Consider the following 22182-nt stretch of genomic DNA (forward strand, 5'->3'; position numbering starts at 1 on the left):
ACTGGCGTCTGAGAAAGAATATACAAATAGGAGATATACCAATGAGAGTGGAATTACCTGAGACAATGGAGGCAGGCAAATGCCTGAGTGGCCCACAGTCCTTGTACCATATGTAAATTAGACATGCTTGATCCCAAACTGAATCTAAATTAATATAGTAGATACCTTACCAATTCTGTAACCATGACTTAAACCAAAAAAGAAGAAAACCTCAAGTTTAAATAGTCCAGTGTTAATGCAGCCATGCTTGCCAGAGGCACATATCTGATTTAAGCTTTGGTGGGAAATGTATTTGCAAATATGATTAATAGTCATAAGGGAGGGTTAAAGAAAATCCTCATTGAGTTCGTAACAGAAGTAAAGGGCTATACAGTCAATGTTAGTTATGTTCTTGTTTGCTATATGAGAGTATAAGAACAGATCTGTCTCCTACTGTACTAATAAGCACTGAAAACTAAGGATCTGTCATGTGTATTTTATGACTGTCATTGGTTTTTCAAAAAGCAGTGTTATATTTGTCCTAGAGAGAAAAAGGGAAGATATTTTTTAAAAAAGTTACAGTAATCACAGTAAAAGTCTCCAACTCTTCCTTTTTCTGTTTCCCCACCACCTCTCCAATACTGCTGGTTCATCATTCTATAACACACAATTTCCAAACACCAAATTGAAAAATGTGATGGTATTAAATATGAATAACCATCTGCTTTATCTCTTTGAGGAGAGCTGGAGCTCAAAACCTCAAATATAGGACACTAAAAAAGCCTATCCTCCCATACTTAAGCAAAGTTTTCTTTCTGTCCACAAACTACAAAATTTAAAAAGGTAGATGAAAAAGTGAGCTCTTTAATCAAAATTTTTACTTTTTAATGTCCATAATTTTATCCAACATTCAAAATTGTATCCAGGGTTAGAAACTGTATACTTCATACATCTTTTTTTTTTTTAAATCATATAAATAAAAAACTACCTAGAAGTCTCAAAACATCAGATAACATGATTGGTTTTATTCTTTTATGACTACTTAAGCAGGAGAGGAGTGAATGGGCTTCAGAAATATCTCATTTTTCCAGCAGCATTCCTGCAGAATAATATACTTTCATAATGAAATGTAAGATTATAAATTGCCAAATTGATTTTGCATCAATGGTAAAAAGTCATACTTGACTAAGTGTTCTAAGGTGACCTAGTATGTTATAGAAACTGTGAAACCATAGTATACTGACGGTTTAATTGGTTTAGCAAGAGTTCGTATCACTGGGCTGAAATGCATCATTGGCCTTTTTATCGTTACATCTTATTGCAGCTTTAAAAATAAAGTAGATGACAATCTAGTGAAATGTTTCCTTTACTAAATCAGGTTCCTGTCCTTGACTTTATTGCTACGCCTAGCTTTCCAAAGCAATGTTTACAAACTGCCTCTGCCTTTTAATATATTTTGAATAGTGAGATTTATCTCCCAACTTGATCCATTCGTGCCAGGAGACAGGAAAACACTAGTGTATGGTCCATGTGAGGAGCACCAAAACAGATGGCAGCAAGGAGTTAAATACCAGAGCGGATGGCACCTTGACATTTATTGCTGTCTAGTGCAAACCAGAATATATAATTTGACTCTTTTATAGCATTAGGAGGGCAATTTAAATGTGTTAGGACTTGAACTATCAAAAGATGCTGTCTCCTGTCTCCAGATGTAATTACAAGACAAGACTATTAAAGCAGTCTTATAAATACGAGAGGAGCTGAGACTGTGAAGGGCGACAGAAGTGGAAGGAACCACCTCCCTTGTGGTGGCAGCTCATTTTCTGACAGAGCAGCCCCTGCTGCAGAAGAGGCCAGCATCCCGGCTAGAATACTCTCCTCCAGAAGCACAGGTGCTAAGCGAGGTCCCTGAATTCAAATGAGACCCAACACAGTGAACTAGGAGCAGAAACGGCATTCCCACCACCAAGAACATTCTAGACCCTTTTGCCTCCATTACACCATGGCAGATTTCAGTTGTTCATCCTGTTTATTGAGAAGGTACTTACTACCTGTGAGTAGCACACAGTGCTAGGCAATGGTACATTTAGTAAATCCAAGTCATGCCAAGTTAGTGCTCTCCAACTCCAGTAGGTAGTGGTTCCCTAAACTTCAACTTTCACTTGTTTGCACCACCCCTTGCCTTCGGTGACATTAAAGTGTGTGTATGTAAATACAAAAACATTGTCTGTGAATTTCATAATATTACCAGAAATAATGTAAAAGACAAAGAGAATCTCCTGTTACATGTCAGTAAGCTATAGTCTTTAAAAAGATAATATCCCACATAACTACCACGTTAAGGAACTACAGATAAAAATGGTAAAAGGTTAAAGGAAGAGAGGACTGAGTCTGGGTTGGCCAGACATGGTGGTTCACACCTGTAATCCCAGGACTTTGCGAGGTTGAGGTGGGAGGATTGCCTGAGCCAAGGAGTTCAAGACCAGCCTGGGGTAACACAGGGAGATCCCATCTCTATAAAATTTTTTAAAAAATATTAGCCAAGTGGCTGGGCGCGGTGGCTCACACCTATAATCCCAGCACTTTGGGAGGCCAAGGCGGGTGGATCACGAGGTCAGGAGATGGAGACCATCCTGGTTAACACGGTGAAACCCTGTCTCTACTAAAAATACAAAAAATTAGCTGGGCCTGGTGGCGGGCGCCTGTAGTCCCAGCTCCTCAGGAGGCTGAGGCAGAAGAATGGCGTGAACCCGGTAGGTAGAGGTTGCAGTGAGCCGAGATCGCACCACTGCACTCCAGCCTGGGCGACAGAGCGAGACTCTGTCTCAAAAAAAAAAAAAAAAAAAAATATTAGCCAAGCATAGGTGGCTTGCCCCTGTGGTCCCAGCTACTCAGGAGGTTGATGCAGGAGGACTGTTTGAGCTCAAGAGGTCGAGACTGCAGTGAGCCTCGACCTCGATGTGTGTGTTCAAGCCACTGCATTTCAGCCAGAATGACAGAGCAAGATCCTGTCTCAAGAAAAAAAAAAAGAAAAAAGAAAAAAATCTGAGTTGAAACTGAGATTCTGCCAGGTACAGTGGCTCACACCTGTAATCTCAGCACTTTTGGAAGCTGAGGTGGGAGGACTGCTTGAGCTCAGGAGTTCGAGACCAGCCTGAGCAACACAGCAAAACCTCATCTCTACTAAAAATTTAAAAAAAAAAAAAATTAGCCAGACATGGTGGCACATGCCTGTAGTCCCAGATACTTAGGACACTGAATCAGGGGGATCACTTGAGCTCAGGAGATCGAGGTTGCAATGAGCTTGATCACACCACTACACCCCAGTCTGGGCAACAGAGTAAGATCCTGTCTCAAAAAAAAAAAAAAAAAAAAAAAAGAGAGAGAGAGAGAGAGAGAGACTGAGATTCCCAGAAGGGAACTAAGTTAAAAGTAAGTACATGAAGCAAAAAGATGCCTTTTCCTAATAGGCTCAATTAGGAAAAAGAGGTAGTGGCACAGTCACCACACACTGCTCACAGGTATATAAATTGGTCAAATTCTTCTGGAGGATGATTTAACATTAAGCATCAAAATCTTTTTAAAAGTTCATATTCCACAATTATTTTACTTTTAGGTCTTTACCCTCAAGGAAACATTAGAAATGAGCATAAAAGTATGTGTACACAGGTAGTAACTGCAGCATTATTTACACTAGCATAAAATTGGGAACAACCTACGCATATATCAATAAGGGGCTGGTTAAATACATTATACATATTAACAATCACATTTAGGTGAGCTTTTATTGGAATATGAAAATACACATATTGTTAAGAGGGAAAAGGGCAGAGTTCAAAACTGAGTATATAGTAGAAATATGCTAATTCCTATCCCAATCCTATGTATTTTTGAAACGTCTTCAGACACAGTGCAATTAAATAAAAACCAAAACAGAGCTCGTCAATGTTGATAGTAAGAAATTCAGCCACTTAATTTTTAAAACTTTAAATTTTAAAATAATTTTAAATTTACAGAAGGGTTGCAAAATTAGTTTCATCCAGCTCTCCCTAATATTAACACCTTACATAACCAAGGACTATTTGTCAAAATTTAAAAATCAACATGGGTATAATATGATTAACTAAACACCACCTTTATTTGGATTTCCCCAGATTTTCCACTAATGTCCTTTATCTGTCCCAGGCTCTAATTCAGAATACCACATTGCATTTACTTGCTCACTTAAGTTTAACAAGATAATCCAAATTTTTGCCTCACTCAAGACTCATAAAATGCCATTTCATTTAATCAGGTTTTCTTTTAGCTTAGCTTTTCTATTACAAGGTTATGAAAATATAGAGAAAACACCATTTTAGAATAAGTCAGAATATTCTGTTTTCCTGATTTGCACACGAATTAACTGATCTCAGAATTCTTCCCAGAAACTTTGGTATTGTTTCTCTCCTCTGGTCTCTGAGCCCCTCTTAGCTCTATTCATGCCCCACTACCAATCAGGTCTTTGCTGGCTGGGAACCAAGGCAGCACCGGTAGCCGCTCCACTCATCTTAAACAAGGGACAAAAATGAGTACTAAACCAAATGGAATCGAATTTTGAGGTGGGAAGCTACAATCAGTAACCCCAATCCTTCTAGAAACACCTCTGGATAAAAGTGATTTGCTCAACAAACATTTCTTTAGCATCTGTACATATGATTTCAAAGTGGTGCAGACAGGCTGAGTAACTTGACAAAAAGTCATTTAGCTAATAGATGGCAGAGCAGTGATTCAAACCCCAGTTCCTATGTGATTCCAAAGTCTATGATCTTTAACTATTCCATTATTGTGCCTTTCTTGAAATATACTCAATAAATAACTGAGCTGAATCAGTCCAATTCTAGCTTTTGAGCCTTGATTTTTCCAACCTTGAATTGAACACTGACCATAGCACTGGTTCTGACTTGATCTTTATGGCAAATATGCTTTCTTTCTTCTTCTACAAAAACATTGGCCCTGCCTACCCTGATATGTTGCACTGTATACCAACCCAGTTGCCTGCTCTGTGATATGTCTCCGCCATGTTCTGTTAACATTTCCTGGATGTGCCTGTCTCTCCTAGTTAGAGACCATCCTACTTCTTTCTCCCCGCAACAATGAGGGACCTCTGATGTCCTTTGCTCTGGCAGCAGTCTGGTTGCCATCTGGCCATTAAGTAGTTCTAGACCTGCTCCTGGCCCTCTGCTGCCCTCTAGCAGTCACCAGCTACTCTGCCCCATCTGGAACAGGAACTTTACATTTGGGCTCTGTGCACTTCCATCCACTTGGCGTGGTAACCTTAAAGCCAGGAAAAGGGAAGTCCGGCTGAAACAGCCTGGATCCCCTGGGAGAATGACACTTGGCAGCAAGTAGCTCAAGAATAATGACTTTCTCTTCTTCCTTTTTAAGAGAAGGCTAGACGGAAAGGAGGAAGAAAGCCTGGTCCTACGCCTTTCCCACTGAGAATCTCTCAAGGGATGCTGTTCCCAAAATGGCACTGTGGAAGACCTTGTGTGTCACACTTACAAAGTGTGTTTGTACTAGTTGTGGTCCCAGCTTACAAAGGAGCTTTGCAGCTCTGAGAATGGAAGACAGAGGGGGCAGCAAGTCCTTGGGCCATTGGGAAATGGATATATCAGTGTCTTGACCCAGTGGATACTTTCTAAACTCCTCTAGCCACTATAGGGGTGACCTCAGGAACTACCAGCTGTGCACAGGTGGCAGAAGTCTTTGATGACTGGTTTCCTCTTCCCTAGAGTCATTTAGCCGCAGGAGCGGGTGCAGGGTGGAAGGAGCAGCTGTTTATTCTCATGACACTTCCCACTGCTGAAGACAGCTCTTTGATTGATTCACCACCAACTGCCCCCTTGCCCCTTGCCCCCAGAAGATCTAGCTTGGTCTCCAGGGACAGAACCAGTTTGGAGTTAGATAGGTTGTGCAACCTCCTCTGGATCAAATACTGGATCCTCAGGAGAGAAAAAAAAAAAAAAAAAAAAAACTTTCCTCAGTTCTGTCTGCTGGTGAGGATGATAGGGGGTGACAATAAAGGTACCACAGCCACCATCTCCTCCATCCCACCTTTTCCCAACTTATTTACTTGATCCTGACTACAACTATATGAGGTAGAGTCTTCTATTAGCCCCATTTTAAAGATGGGGAACATAACGGTCTAAGAGGATAAGGCTCTTGCACAAGGTCACATAGAGGCAGAGCCAGAATTTGAACCCAGTTTTAGGATGAAAAGAGCCATTAGGATTGAAAACAGATTTCTGACAAGAAGCCTTACATTCCCCATCTGAGCACACTTTACCAACAGATACACGCGTGTACACACACACACAGCATCCCAAGCGACTGTTTGTTTCTCTTTTCCAGCAAAGAGCAATTTAATCTCCTTTTAGGAAACAAAATCTGACCCATTTAGTCAGGGAGAGGAGACAGGCTGAGAAGAGAAAAGCAAGTGAAAGTAAAAACCAAACTTGCTAAACACAGGAAGTGGAGGAGGCAGGCTGGAAGCTCTGATCAGACAGATAGGACGTGGTAGGTCTCAGACACTGCTCCCTCATTTATGAGATGCCCTAAAGCAAGAATTCAAGAGAGAATAATCTAAAACATGTCCTCTCTAAATCCCCACCCCACCCCCATCCTGAACTGGAGGGTAGATCTTGCCTGATCACTGGGAAGACAGAGGAGAGAAATTATTGCCTTTCCCTTCTAGCCTTCCATAAATTCCAGTCATTAGTCAAGGCTGAGAACCTAACACAGAAAGAGGGAAAACTGGAAGAACCTCTAAGATGAGGGCTGTACAACCCAGCCAGCAGGTCAAAGGATTGGAGGACCACCCTGAACAGCACGGGAACAACTGGAATACAACAGCTGGTTGGGCCGAGGCTTCTCAGCCCTAGGCTCGGCAGTGGCCCAGGCCTACTGTTTATTTGCATTGCAAAAGCAAGTCACCCTCAAGCTGGATCTTCCAAAGATGATAACATCAGCTCCCATTTAACTATGAAAAAGGAAAAGTCAAAATAAGCAGATGACTCTCGGCCTTGCTTTACTGCCACAGGTTGAATTTCAGTGTTGATTGACACTGACAAATTCCAGGTACGTGAGGAAATGGCAGAGTCCTGAGATGTTCTGCTTGGTTGTTCTCTGTCCTATAAATCGCCCAGGGACATTGTTTTTAAAAGGGAGAAATCACCTTGACATTCTGATGATTGTAAATTTGGGAATCACTATCAGATACCAGTGGCTTTTACACAATATTTACATATGAAGAAATGTTTAAATGAAAAATGTATTATATATTCTTTAACATTAACACTTGGCTGAAAAATATTCCACTATGTTTGCTGGTACAGGGCTGCAATTGAAATTCCAATCGCTTTTAGAAAATGCTCAACACTTTTGAAGCTATTTCCTACCCAACTGGCCACTTTAAATGACTATAGAAGGCAATTGTATATCAAACTCCTCCATAATGGATTTTTTAAATTGTTAAAGAAACTCATCAATCCTCAGTAATCATTTTAAAGTAAAAATGATTCACTCATAACTAGAAGCGAGTGCAGCCCCTGCTCACACTCCAAAAGCAGTGACCATGAATAACTCCAATTCACCCCCAATTCTGGAAGTGCTAATTACCTCCAGGGATGCTACACAAGCAGCTAAAAAGCCAGATGATCACAAGCAATTAGCCAACCAATTTGACTTGAAATCGCCCCCAACACAATTGGCAGAAAGCCATACATGAAATCGAAATGGGCAGCCACCTATTTGAGAGAAACGTTTTCACCACCCACACTACATTAATAACCTGCCATGGTGTCCCAAATTACCACCATTCTAATCACACATTGGGACTTAGGCCCTGCTCAAAAAGTGAATAGGAAAAAGAAACTCATTGTCAAAAACACGTTAGCCCATTAGGACCTATTACCACACTAAGTAGCTCTCACCTAGGAAAACTGAGGGCAGTGTTCTGAGTGAATGGGAAGGAGGAGAGAGTCAGTCCAGTTCTGGGAAAGGTGACAAAGAAAAAAGTATTCGTGGAAACAGAGGTTTAGAAGAGGTGGGTAAGGTGACTGAAAACAAAGCCCATCTAGTTTCCATATTCCTTAAAGAGGAAAAGAATGTGGCTGTCATCATTTGAGCCCAGCAGGCAGAGGTTGTAATGAGCCAGGATTGCACCACTGCACTCCAGCCTGGGTGACAGAGTGAGACCCTGTCTCAAAGAGAAAGAAGGTGGCTGTCACAAATAATAATCCCACCAGTCTAACATCAATCCCAAACAGGATTTCAGAACATGTCATCAAGCAGAAGATGTGTGAGCATTTCAAGAAGGAAGAGACATTCAAAAGAAACTGGCACAGTTTTATAAGAACAAGTCATGCCAGAGTAACCTCATTTCCTTTTATGATGGGGGTACTGGGCTGAAAATCAGAGAAATCCAGTGGATATACTGATTCTGGATTTCAAGAGGGCCTTGGACAAAGTGAACAGTAATGTCCAAGAGAGACTGCTCTGGACTACAAAGGATACCACTGGTTGGTTCCCTCATTAATTTAATGGCAGTACTAAAGGTACTAGTTAATAGATTAATGTCAATTGAAAAGGAAGTCTCTAATCAGGATCCTAAGGTATCTTCTCTGCTCAGTATTTTTAATCAATGACTGGTGTGATGGCATAAATGATGCACTGATCATATTTACAAATTACTAAAGCTGGAAGAACCGTTAACTAATTTTGAAACCCTAAAATCTGGGCTCAAATTTAGTAAGATGTCATATCAATACAGGACCAAATCCCCAAAGGTGAGATGAAGGCCAGTGACAAAAGTTTGGAGAATTTTGCTTGATTATAAATACAACACTTGCTGACTCAACCATGAGTGACTGTTAAATTGGCTGCCTCAATAAAAGTAACACTATATAGATAATAGGAGGTAATTGCTACCCTGTGCATCACACTGGGCAATTCTGAATACCACAATTTAGAAGGATAATAACCAAGTAGAAACCTACTTGAGTAGAAGCCACATGAGAGCAACTGATATGGTAAAAGAGTTACATGGAGATGGATTGTGCGCCAACAAACGTAAGAACTAGCAACTAAAGCTAACCAAAAATTAAATGGCTGCCTCTTAGGGGAGGGAGTTCTTGCTCAGAAGAGGTTTTTATTCCAAAACCAAATGACCACTCACCCAAAATATGTTGTACAGAAGAGTCACACAGAGGTAGGAGGGTTGCATTTGATGGTGTTTCTAAAGCTCCCTGACAACTCTGATATGCTATGATTCTATGGAACCACCTTCCTAATTTACAAAACTGAAAAACGACACACAACTAAAGCCAAGCCTCTGGGTAGTAAATTAACTCATGAAAAGAAATGTTCTGAACCCAGTAGATAGAATAAGGAAGTGACAGACAATCCTAGTCCTTTCTTCCTCCAAACTCCGTAGCTGTGGGGGTCTTATTTGCATGGATGGCTTGGGAGTTTAAATAAACTTCACTGGGTGGCTGAGATGTTTGTAATGAGGACATGGGTGAAGGGAGTCAAATGGTGATGTGTAAACAACTTATTTCCCTGACTTCTGTGAAAACAGAATCTGATGTTTTTCTATAGAGTGATTTATATGGATAGAGACAAAAACAAAACAACGAACTAAACCACACTCCAAATGTGGATTATTTGTGAAATATAATTGAAACAGAATCTAAAGCAAAGCATTTCCTCTATGAGCCCTTATTTGAGATATAAAAATAACATAGATATCATGTCCATAACAGACTAACCTAAATGTTTGAGGAATTTAGCTGAATAGACTACCATGTGCATGTCTGAAACTACCCAGCAGTGCCTGACACACAGTAAGTGTTCACTAAATAGTTGGCTGACAGTAACAGAAAAATTAAAGTGTTTGAGGCATCTAACCAAAAATACACCCCCCCGCAACCCACTGCCGCGGCAAATTCAAGCCTGCAATACGACAGCAGGATTCAGGTCTTTTGTTCGAGGTAGCTTAACTAGACTGGGCCTGGAGCTTGGTGTTCCTTGGCCTCTGGAACGATGAAAGGGAGAACACAATTTCCTAGGCAGACTGCTCAGGGTCACTCCTCTGGAACCACCAATTACACTCACTTCCCTAGTGAACTATGGAAAGGACTGGCTCTTTCTGCACATTGGGAGGCAGCAGAGAGTATAATTCTGGCCCGTTGTCCCTGGAAACCCTAAGGGGTTCAGCTCTAGTACATGAAACATAGGAATTAAATATTCCCTTTGGCACTGTAAGAGAAAAGAAAAAATAAAGAACATATCTAAATGTTTGCCAGTAGGGAAGCAGATAGATGGGAATATTATACAGCAGATTTTTTTTTTAAGTACAAAGTATTTAAGTACTTGCTTCAAAAGATGCCAGAGATATATAAAGTGAAAAGGTATGTTACCAAACAGTATATATGGCATGACCTCATTTATGTAGGGAAAAAAACTGTGTGAGTAGTGAGTGTGTGCATACATATACACAAATACATGGGGAAAAGTTCAGAAGGATACACACATCAAACTCTTTACAGTGTATCCAGCTGACAATATCAATAAGATAGAGTGAGGGATAAAGGGGGGACTTTCACTTTTTTTTTCTAGACAGTCTCCCTCTGTCACCCAGGCTGGAGTGCCTTGGTGCAATCATGGCTCACTGCAGCCTCACCCTCCCTGGGCTCACATAATCCTCCTGCTTCAGCCTCCCAAGTAGCTGGGACTACAGGTGTGCACCACCAAACATGGCTAATTTTTGTATTTTTTGTAGAGACAGGGTCTCGCCATGTTGCCCAGGCTGGTCTCGAACTTCTGACCTCAAGCGATTCATCTGCCACAGCCTCCCAAAGTGCTGGGATTACAGGTGTGAGCCACCATGCCTGGTTACTTTTACTTTTTACTCTCTATATTTCTTTTATAAAATAAATTTTACTGTGTATATTTAAGGTATACAATATGATGTAATGAATATATATATGTGTGTATATATGTGTGTGTGTGTGTGTGTGCGTGTATATATATATATATTTACTATAGTGGAACAAATGAACATCTCCATCATCTCACGTACACATTCCCCACTTTCCTTGTGGCAAGAACAGCTATAATCTACTCATTTAGTAAAAATCCTGCATATAATATACTATTATCAACTATAGTCCTCACATATTCATGTATTATATATTAGTTGGACTTGTTTAACCTAAATATCTGCTATTTTGTATCCTCTGACCTGTATCTCCCCATTTCCTTTCCCCTGCCCCAATCTTGGTAACCACTGTTTTATTCTATATCTCTGTATATCTCTGTATATTTGACCTTTTTCCCCTTTAATGTCCTCCAGGTCCATCCATGTTGTGGCAAAAGGAAGGATCTCCTCCTTTTCTTAAAGGCTTAATAATGTTTCATGAAACATTTTCTATTCATGTTTCTATTCATGAAACATTTTCTTTACCAATTCATCCATTAATGGACAACCAGGTTGTTTCCATATCTTGGCTATTATGCAGCAATGAACATTGGGAGTGCAGTTATCTCTTAGACAGACTGATTTCATTTTGAGGGGTACGTACCTGCTAAAAGTTGCTGGGATTGCTAGGTCATATGGGTCATATGGTAGTTTTAATTTTAATTTCCTTAGGAACCTCCATACTGTTTTCCATAATGGTTGCACCAATCTACATTTCCATCAACAGTGTGCAAGGGTTCCCTTTTCCCTACACCCTTGTCAACACTTGTTATCTCTTGTCTTTTTGATAATAGCTATCTTAACAGGTGTGAGGTGATATCTCATGGTGGTTTTGATTTGCATTTCCCTGATGATTAGTGATTTTGAGCATTTTTTCATGTACCTGTTGGCTATTTTTATGTCATCTTTGGAGAAATGTCTATTCAAGTCCTTTGCCCATTTTAAACCAAGTTATATGTTTTCTTGCTATTGAGTTGTATGAGTTCTTTATAAATCTTGGATATTAACCCCTTCTCAGATATAAGGTTTGCAAATATTTGCAACCATTTTCCCAATCTGTAGGTTGCCTTTTCATTTTGCTGATTGTTTCCTTTGCTGTGCAGAAGCTTTTTAGTTTGATGTAGTCCCATTTACTTATTTTTGCTTTTGTAGCCTGAGCTTCTGGTGTGATATCCATAAAATCATTGCCAAGGTCAATGCCAAGGAGCTTTTCCTCTGTGTTTTCTTCTAAAAGGTTTGTGGTTTCAGGTCTTACTTTTAGGTCTTCATCCATTTTAAGTTGATTTTTATGTACAGTATAAGATAAGGGTCCAATTTAATTCTTTTGCATGTGGAAATCCTGTTCTCTCAGCACCATTTATTGAAAAGACTATTCTTTCTCCATTGTGTCTTTTTTGGTGCCCTTGTGGAAAATTAGTTGACCATATATGTTTGGGTTCATTTCTGGGTTTTCGATTCTGTTCCACTGGGTTTTCATATAGTTCTGTATTGTTTCTTTTTTTTCATTAAGCATGTCTAAACACTGTATGCATTTCTCCATCTTAGAAAATTACCTTTGTAATTTGAAAAAATATCAAAAATGGAAAAAGAAGAAACCCCTACCCTTTCACCCAGCCTTCTGGGAATCCACAGAGGGACTTGGTGAAGGAGTCCAGCCAGGCCTGCTTAGCTTCCCTGCTTTCCTTGCTCCATCTAAGACATTCCTACTCTTTCTTTTTGGTGGCAGGTGGTCACAGGTTGCAAGGAGACTAGTTCTTAGGGTAGTACACTGCCCTAAATGGAGAGAAAATTTCTTAATAAGCAATTCTCTTGGAAGTTCAAAACTATGGGAGAAGCAACAACCTTTTCAAAGCCTTCTCATAAGAAACAGCAGCAGTGCCCACTGGTAAAATTATACAATCTATGTGCCAAATACTTCTGATGGAGAAAATATGGCATTCGAGGCAAACAGAAACTTAGTAAAATAAAAGTGCTGATTCACATAAGCGTAAAGACAATAAAAACCTTGACACACATGTTCTTTTCTATCAAATCCATTCAGATACCATGCACACATGAAAGTTGTTTAGGAAAACAAAATTGGGCAACACTGAATAACTAGATTCAATCAACAAAATACTCCTATAAACCACTTCTGAACTCCTCTTTGGTTAGTCACCAAATAATTTCCACACTTTACAAAGAGCATTCCATGAAAAAAAGGTTCATGTACAAACATGCCTCATGGACCACAGTTTTCCTCATCAGAATTAGAATGTGAACCAACTCAGAAAAATTAAAGAGAATTAGATTTAGAGCTAGAAGGCCAGTTTTCAAACTGTGACTTGCCAACACAAGATTTTATGCTGGTGGTTCTCAATGGAAGATGAATTTGAGCACCCCCCCAACTGCCCCAGCCCCAGAGACTGTTTGCCTCGAATGCCACACTGTCTGGTGACATTTTTGGTTGTCACAACTGGAGGGAGATACTCCTGGCATCTTGTGGGTCAAGGCCAGGGATGCTGCTAAACATTCTACAATGCACAGGACAACCTCCATGACAAAGAATTACCTTGTCCCAAATGTTCAAATGTTCATAATGCCAATACTGGAAAACCCCGCTTTAGACAAATCACTTCTCATCTTCTATCCTTGGTTTTCCTACTTGGAAAATAGGGACTATGTGTCTCATGGAAGCAGAAATGTTTTAAAATATTTAGTTTTATGTAAGTGTGGAATGATCTGATCTTACCATTATTTTTTAGTACTTCAAGTCTATAAGAAATGCCTGAGAACTGATCATTTTCAGCTTCAAACTTTAATGTAGAGTTTTACAAATACAATTTTCTCTTTCTTTTTTGAGATGGAGTCTCGCTGTGTCACCAGGCTGGAGTGCAGTGGTGCGATCTCAGCTTACTGCAACCTCCACCTCCTGGGTTCAAGCGATTCTCCTGCCTCAGCCTCCCAAGTAGCTGGGACTATAGGTGCATTCCACCACGCCTGGCTAATTTTTGTGTATTTTTAGTAGAGACGGGGTTTCACTATGTTGGCCAGGATGGTCTTGATCTCCTGACCTCATGATCCACCTGCCTCAGCCTCCCAAAGTGCTGGCATTACAGGCATGAGCCACCGTGCCCGACCACAAATTATTTTTTAAAGTAATTTAGAAATGAACCATAGACATCTTCCTGGTGAAAGCAGTACTTGAGGCAACAGATAGTATCAAGCAGAGACTGAGAGACCAGGCACTCAAATAAGAGTGTCTGGGGTTCAAATCATGGCAAGTTACTGAACATCTGTAAAACATGGTACTAACAGTACCTACTATATAGGGTTGTTGTGAGGATTTGATGTGTTAATGCATATAATGAGCTTCTAATGATACTCAGTACATAGTACATACTCATTAAATATTTGCTATTGTTATTTTTAATGAAGCACACAAGAGATATACAAGGTATTATGAGACACAAAGGAGGGTAACCTAATCCAGTGAATGGGGTAGTCAGGGAAGGTGTCCTGGAGAACGTTGTACTTCAGTTACGTCTTAAAACCTGACAGATGTTAAAGGAAGGGTATAAAACTTGAGGCAGGGAGGCTGGTTAGTAAGCAATTAAATCCTCAGGATAGAGCTGAGGGCTGAAACCAGGGCAGTGATAACCAACAGGACTTGGTGACCACTGGCTATGGGAGTAGAAGGACCCAGGAAGGAGCGGGCAGAAGATAGGACATGAACAAGTTGCTCACCCTCTCTGAGCTTCCATTTCCCTCATACATCAAATGAAGACAATGTTACCTATTTAACAGGATTACCGCAGGGATTAAATAAATGTATTAAAACCCTCTAGCATAGTGGCACATAGTAGACAATATATGGAAACTCTCACTATTATTCCTAATTATTATTAACAACAATTACAATAGCCCTGGAAGGACTAAGGACTAAGGACTAAGCCCTAAACGACAGCTAGCCCACAAGGCTCAGCATCAGGAGAAGACATGCCTGGTGTCACACTATTGGCTTCATAGCAGAGCCGGGAATATAAACTCTATTTTCCACCTCCTACTCTGTGGTATGTTTTTTTGTTTTGTTTTGTTTTCCTCCCACCGTACTGTTCTAAATGGTTGGAAGAGGCTCCCCTCCAAAAGATCAAGGTTAGCTTACCCATATTGTCAGAAGTCTTCTCCCAGTGTCAGCAATGAATAGGATTCTAAAACACACTGGAGGACTGCTTCCTTCTGCTCAATGTAAAAATTGCCCATATTCCTTAATCTGATCATTGTACCCCACCTCTCTTTATTAAAACAGAAAGCTCAGTGTACATAACTGAGTGAATAAACTTGCTATTTCTACAGATGCTGGGATTTTAACTGTATCACTTCCCAAGAGAACTAAATGGTAGACAGTAGCCTGATTATAATCAGAACAAACACAGCTGGATTTCTAAATGGTGCAACTCCCTTAATGCCTCCACTGGGCTATACCTTTGCTATTGTTGTTGGGTTTCTTTAAAAGATGTTTATTATACTCAGTTGACAAACACAAGGGTAAAGCTTCTAATTCTGCAGGCCCCAAACCAGCCCCTCTTAAAAGCAACATAGGTGAGGTCAAAATAACTATGCTTGAGAAAGAACATGGGAGGCAACATGTAAAATAACAGTTCTTCCCTTAAGCCAAGTAGAAATCTGAATGGTAGCAGAATATGCCAGCAATCAGTACCCAAATGGATATTATTAAATCTAAGAATCCTGAGTTTACTGCTGTTAAAATAACTGAGACTGCTTATTTGAGTCCATTAAATAATAATAATTTGAATCTATTTGTTCAGACTGGGATTTTTCATAAAACCAAATTAGAGTGGAATGGAGTTTTAGAGATTAGCTAGCCCTGTGGTCCTTAACTGTTTGGGAGGCATAGACCCCTTTATGAATCTGAATGAAACTATGTGCTTTCTCTGCAGGAAAAAAGTCACATATACAAAAAAATTTTACATAAAATTTCAGGGGCTTCAAAGAACCACTGTAACCTATTAATGGACCCAAGTTAAGAACCAATGTGCTGGACAGACAAAGAAAATTAATTTGCCTGATTTCCTGTTGGAAAACAGCCTTATATTTTAAAATGTGAATTATGCATAATAACCCTAATTAATAAGAGCCCCTTATACAAGTGTGCATATAGCACTATTTGGTTTAATATGCAATTTTACATATACATCTTCATATTCTTATAACTAATATAAGAATATGGACTAGACATGTAATAACTCCATTTTATAGGTTAGAAATCCAAGGTTTTGGGAAATTAAAGCTCAACAAACATTTAGAAAATCTACTATATATATCTACCTACCAACACTGAGTAAGGGGGCGGAGATACAGAGATGAACTCAAAACAGACCCTTGAGTTGCTTTCAGTCCTGTGAAGGGGACAGACATTCTCCATCCCGTCCAAATCACATCATTTCTAGGTTACTAGAAACCTAGAGATGCCAACATAGAGCAAGGGAACATGGTGTGGGGCAGGTGGGATGGGGACTAGGCAGGGTGGCAAGGAGACCTAGCCTCACCTGCGGGTTTAGAAGAGGATCCCCAAGGTGTTCAGATAGCTTGTTGCAGGACCCAGAGCCTGAAAATGACCAACTAGGAACCGGAATCTAAGTATTCTAAGACTTCTCTATGGGCTGAGCTTCCCAAAGGCCTTTGCTATAGTTTGGATATTTGTCCCGGACCAAATCTCATGTTGAACTGTAATCCTCAATGCTGGAGGTGGGGCCTGGTGGGAGGTGTTTGGATCTTGAGGGCAGATCCCTCGTGGCTTTGTGCTATCTTCACAATAGCGAGTTCTCTGGAGATCTGATAACTTAAAAGTGTGTGGCCCCTCTTCCGCTCACTCTCTCTCTCCTGCTCCTGCTTTCGCCACGTGATGTTGCAAGCTCCTGCTTCACCTTCCACCACGAGTAAAAGCTTCCTGAGGCCTCCCCAGAAACTGATGTCAGTACTATGCTTCCTGTACAGTCTGCAGAACTGTGAGCCAATTAAACCTCTTCTTTTTTTTTTTTTTTTAGATGGAGTCTCACTCTGTTGCCCAGGCTGTAGTGCACTGATGAGATCTCAGCTCACTGCAACCTCCACCTCCCGGGTTCAAGAAGTTCTCCTGCCTCAGCCTTCTGAGTAGCTGGGATTACAGGTATGTGCCGCCATGCCCAGCTAAATTTTTGTATTTTTTTCTTTTTAGCAGAGATGGGGTTTTACCACCTTGGCCAGGCTGGTCTTGAACTCCTGATACACCCACCTTGGCCTCCCAAAGTGCTGAGATTACAGGCGTGAGCCACTGCACCCAGCATAAACCTATTTTCTTTATAAATTTTATTTTTATTTATTATTATTATTATTGTTCTTTTTTCAGATGGAGTTTCACTCTTGTTGCCAAGGCTGGAGTGCAGTGGTGCAATCTTGGCTCACTGCAACCTCTGCCTCCTGGGTTCAAGCGATTCTCCTGCCTCAGCTTCCCAAGTAGCTGGGATTACAGGCATGCACCACCACACCTGGTTAATGTTGTATTTTTAGTAGAGATGGGGTTTCATCATGTTGGTCAGGCTGGTCTCGAACTCCTGGCCTCAGGTGATCTACCCGCCTCAGCCTCCCAAAGTGCTGGGATTACAGGTGTGAGCCACCGAGCCCAGCCAAACTTTATATATACACACACACACACACACACACACACACACACACACACATACATTTTTTGAGACAGGATTTCACTTTGTTGCCCAGGCTAGAGTGCAGTGGGGCGATCACAGCTCACTGCAGTCTTGATCTCCCAGGCTCAGGAGATCCTCCTACCTCAGCCTCTCCAGTAGCTGGGACTATAGGCGTGTGCCACCACACCCAGCTAATTTTTTTTTTTAATAGAGACGGGGTTTCACCACATTTCCCAGGCTGGTCTTCGAACTCCTGGGTTCAAGTGATCCTCCTCCTCAGCCTCCCAAAGTGCTGGGATTACAGGCATGGGCCATCATGCCTGGCCTTCTTTATAAACTATCCAGTCTCAGGTATTTCTTTATAGTAATGCAAGAATGACCTAATACAGCCTTGCAACTAGACAGGGCGGAAAAATCACTCCTGGAGACACAGCTTCAATCACATCAGGAATATAGAAAATGTCTAGCTCTTCCATTTTTAATAAAAGTCACTCTCAGAACATGCTCAGTACATACAAATTTGCTTTAGCACATGAAAGTTAATTAGCCATGACTCAACTTAAACATGAGATAATTCAGTAGGTAAATCTGAAACACTTCCTTCCTACTAGTGATCATGTTACTATACTCACATGTTCCCCCTCCACACTTCTCAATTTTCTAATCTTGCTTCCTTTGTGTTTTGCTTTGGAGCTAGGTATTTATCTCTTTTCTTTCCTGCTATGCTGGTAATCAGGGCCTCTGAATGGCTCGGCAGAATAAAGAAAACAAAAGTGATTCTTAGAGGGGGCATACAACTTTCTTGTAAGTACAAAGGCACATTTCTACTACAGTTTCACCATCTGTATTAAAGATGTCTGGGAAAGGAATAATAAGTGTGTGGTGGGGGTTGGAAACAGCTACTTGGACTGACACAGAAAGAATTGTGCAGGACAGCTATATTTTAAATGTCTTTTTCTTCTGTCTTCTTCTCTCTCTGACCTCCCACTGCCAACCGCCCACTCCCCCATCCATTCTACCCCCCAAAAGGCCCTGAGCATTTTGGAAGCAAGATGAATTATTTCCCTTTTCAGAGTCTCTAGAGCTATTTTTTAAAGCATTGTATTTAATGATTTGCAGTGCTCACATTATATTTGAAAATCATTCGGTTTTCAGTTCAATATGATTTTTTAAAGTTTGTTGAATGCTTTAATTTTTCATGACGTCTGCAGGATGTAATTTTCTGTGATAATATATGAGAGTATCATGTAAGGCACAGAAGAGTTTTGATTTACAAAATTGACTTCCAAGTAACTTTTCAGGACTATATATGTTATACTATGTCAGACCTACCTACAGAAGGCCTAAATAACAGTGCTAATGATAATAATAAAACCTCACGTTTATATGACAACTAAAGCATTATCTTATTTGAGTTTCATAACAATTTTTTTTCGAGATGGGGTCTCGCTCTGTCACCCAGGCTGGAGTACAGGGGCATGATCTCGACTCACTGCAACCTCTGCCTCCCAGATTGAAGTGATCCTCCCACCTCAGTCTCCCAAGTAGCTGGGACTACAGGAATATGCCACCGTGCTCAGCTAATTATTATTATTATTGGTAGAGATGGCGTTTCACCATGTTGCCCAGGCTGTTCTTGAACTTCTGAGCTCAAGCAGTCCGCCTGCGTCAGCCTCAGAAAATGCTGGGATCTGGCCTGAGTCTCATAACAATTTGAGATTTAGGTAAGATTAGAATTATCTCCATTTTATAGATGAAGAAAATGAGGCCCAGACAGGTTAAGTGGTTAGCTCAAGGTCACACACCTTGCACATGACATAAACAGGACAAGAAATCAAAGGTAAAAGTTTTCCACACGTGCCTAAACCCCTAGGATAAAAAATATCACAGCTCTCTCACCTTGACTTAAAAGTACTAACAACGGCTTGTGAAAAATGAAAAGCCTTGAAGGAAGGCAGAATAAAAATCTGAGAGACAATCACTGATCTTTTATCTTCTAGACTTCAAGCTGAATCAAGTTCTTCAAAGAAAACCCAATAAAGCCCAGACATTTTCATCATAACAAAATAAATAATTCAGTCGGGCTTTAGAGGGCTCCTGCATTTTGATTGGCTATTTGATATATTTGTGACTTAGCCACCACTAAACTGATTAAAGCTAACCTGATTGACGCAGTGATGTTGACAGAGCCTCTGACACTGACAGTTATGAATGGAAAGTGTAAATAACAATAAATAACCTGGAGCTTCCACATTTACTCCTAATGGAGAATTTAGCACTTTCAAAAGTCAAACGCCTGATAGGCTAAAAATTACAGCCTTTGGTCTATCTGGCGCCAAAGAAACTGCTGAAATTCATCACCCCTCCTCTCTTTAGGAAGATATCCACAGAGCCTCGGGTTCTTCCAGGCAGACAGACAGACAGGTTTGATTTTTTTTTTTTAAACACTCAGACTCTTTGAGCTGCAAGGGGCTGTAGAAATTATCTGGTCTAACCCCACATCTTATATATGGGAAAACCAAAGCTCAGAGAAATGAAATTGATTGTCCAAGGTCATCCAGTGAGTCATGATGGCATCGGAGCCACAATCCATGTCCTCTTACTCCCAGTCTAATATTCTTGTCACCAGACCCCACAACAGGGAAAAGTCTCCACCTGACACACACAGCACATGTGCACACACAAAGACACACACACACGCATCCATTCTTAATTATAATAAACCTACAAAGATAATTGAAGCTATATTCTCTGGGCTAAATTTCTATTGGTGTCAATAGAAATAGATTTGAGGCAGACTCTCAGATAGAAAATTACATGCATTTTTTCAACTTCAAGTCCATCTTGTGATTACAAATTAATACCCCTATTTTAAACCACATCTGAAAATAACTGTAGAGAGTATGCACACACTCTTTGGTTTATCATCAGCATTGCTTTGAATGTGTACAGTACAATTTTATTGTTGTAAAAAAAAACCTACATGTATGAAATATGCAGGAAAAAAATGAGAAAGCCTACGCTCACCATAGTGATCTCTGGATGTTAGGATTCTGGGTGATTTTTATGTTCTATTTTATATTTATCAGAACTTAGTAACTTCTCTTCTAAAACAAACACCTATTATTTATGTAGTAAAGTGTCCTTATCAGCAGGACAGCAGAAGAGGAACAATATTAGAAATGTTGTAATAAAATATTTAGACATATAAACTCTTGGTATTTTTCAGGCTCTATAATAACTTCACAATATCAACTCATGGTCAACTAAGCTTATAACATAAAACATGTTCAATACAAATTTCCCTCCTGGGAAACTGAAAAGACTTATAGACCCAACGATCATCTCTTTCCATGTGCATATTTGGCCCACAGAACAGGTAGACCATTTTATGAAGTTACTGTCCCCAGATGGCTGCTCATTCAAATTCAGGAACAACTAGCTCAACAAACAGGATGTTTTCCTGGATCTTCACTAAGCCAAATTGATGAAGGGAAGGATGGTGAAGTGGGATTTATAACTACTTTCCAAAAATAACAAACACAAGCTAACATTCATTGAGCACTCACTATATACTAGGCACCACCCTAAATTCAGTTTTATATGCATCATATCATTTATTCCTCACAAAAAAACCATGTAAGGTTAGGTCCTATTATTGTTTTAGAGATGAACAAATTGGGAGTTAGAGAGGTTTGGTAGACTCCTCCAGGTAACAAGATTCAAACCCAAGTCAATTTATTCCAGAATCTGTTCTCTTAAACACTACACTGCCTTTTATTATTTTTCCATACCTAGAGTAACTTAAACTCACTGCTAATAAAGTGTTTGCAAGTAGAGGTTCTATCAGGTTTGCTTTAATAAGCAAAGCTCATTGTAATTAGCAGCCTCAATTAATGGGCTTGCTCAAGTCCTTCAAGCAAGTTAAACATGACTTCCTGCAATCTTATATACACTATTAATTTGTTAGCAGATTCTTTCTTCATAAATGGGATGAAAGTAAACTTCAGCCCAAGTCAAACTATCACAATATTCAAATTAACAGAGCCCAAGTTAATGAGAGTTCACTCTAGATCATTAATTTTTACAAAATATTTACCTCCTGCCTTGAGTTCACTTCTGCCATTTCAGCATTTATTGCCTGTATAGTTAATGTACAAACATATGTTTGCATTGTTACAGTTTTCACATAAAAGACTTCTGACCGCCTTCAAAAGAAGAAGAAAAAGCCCAACTATGGTCCTGCTTAATTGTGAGACATTTCTAACATAGTCTCTAAAGATCTGGGCTTTCACAATTTGTTGAAAATCTCGTCTGGCACCAAGTAAATGTACAATAGAAGAAAATACTCAAGTTGGCGTATGTAACAAAAACTTCCATTCAATTTTCTTAAATAATTCTCCTTTCTTAAGCAAAGTTTAATGTTACAGGATTTGGGTGCCTGAATTAGTAGCTACCCCCACCTCACTCCCCAAAACAAATAAGCATAATTACATTGCTTTC

The 22182-nt window shown here is 40.0% G+C and overlaps 3 protein-coding genes across 8 annotated transcripts in view; 2 read left to right on the plus strand and 1 right to left on the minus strand.

The window, feature by feature from the left end:
• Positions 1 to 22182, plus strand: part of HPRT1 (hypoxanthine phosphoribosyltransferase 1) — a 1139661-nt gene that overhangs the window by 565478 nt on the left and 552001 nt on the right. The window lies entirely within an intron of this gene.
• CCDC160 (coiled-coil domain containing 160) overlaps positions 1 to 22182 on the plus strand; it is an 820286-nt gene that overhangs the window by 507374 nt on the left and 290730 nt on the right. The window contains exon 1 of one of the 4 annotated variants that reach the window (XM_050777327.1): positions 6028 to 6031. The exons of the other annotated variants lie outside the window; for them this stretch is intronic. The gene's annotated coding sequence lies outside the window, so the exon portion shown is untranslated. Of the gene's footprint in view, positions 1 to 6027; positions 6032 to 22182 lie in introns of those variants that run through there. 4 annotated transcript variants of the gene reach the window in all.
• The window catches only part of GPC3 (glypican 3), a 455763-nt gene that overhangs the window by 386927 nt on the left and 46654 nt on the right, over positions 1 to 22182 (minus strand). The gene's annotated exons all lie outside the window — the stretch shown is intronic.

This window comes from Macaca thibetana, chromosome X (assembly GCF_024542745.1).
Source record: "Macaca thibetana thibetana isolate TM-01 chromosome X, ASM2454274v1, whole genome shotgun sequence".
NCBI classification, from domain to species: domain Eukaryota; kingdom Metazoa; phylum Chordata; class Mammalia; order Primates; family Cercopithecidae; genus Macaca; species Macaca thibetana.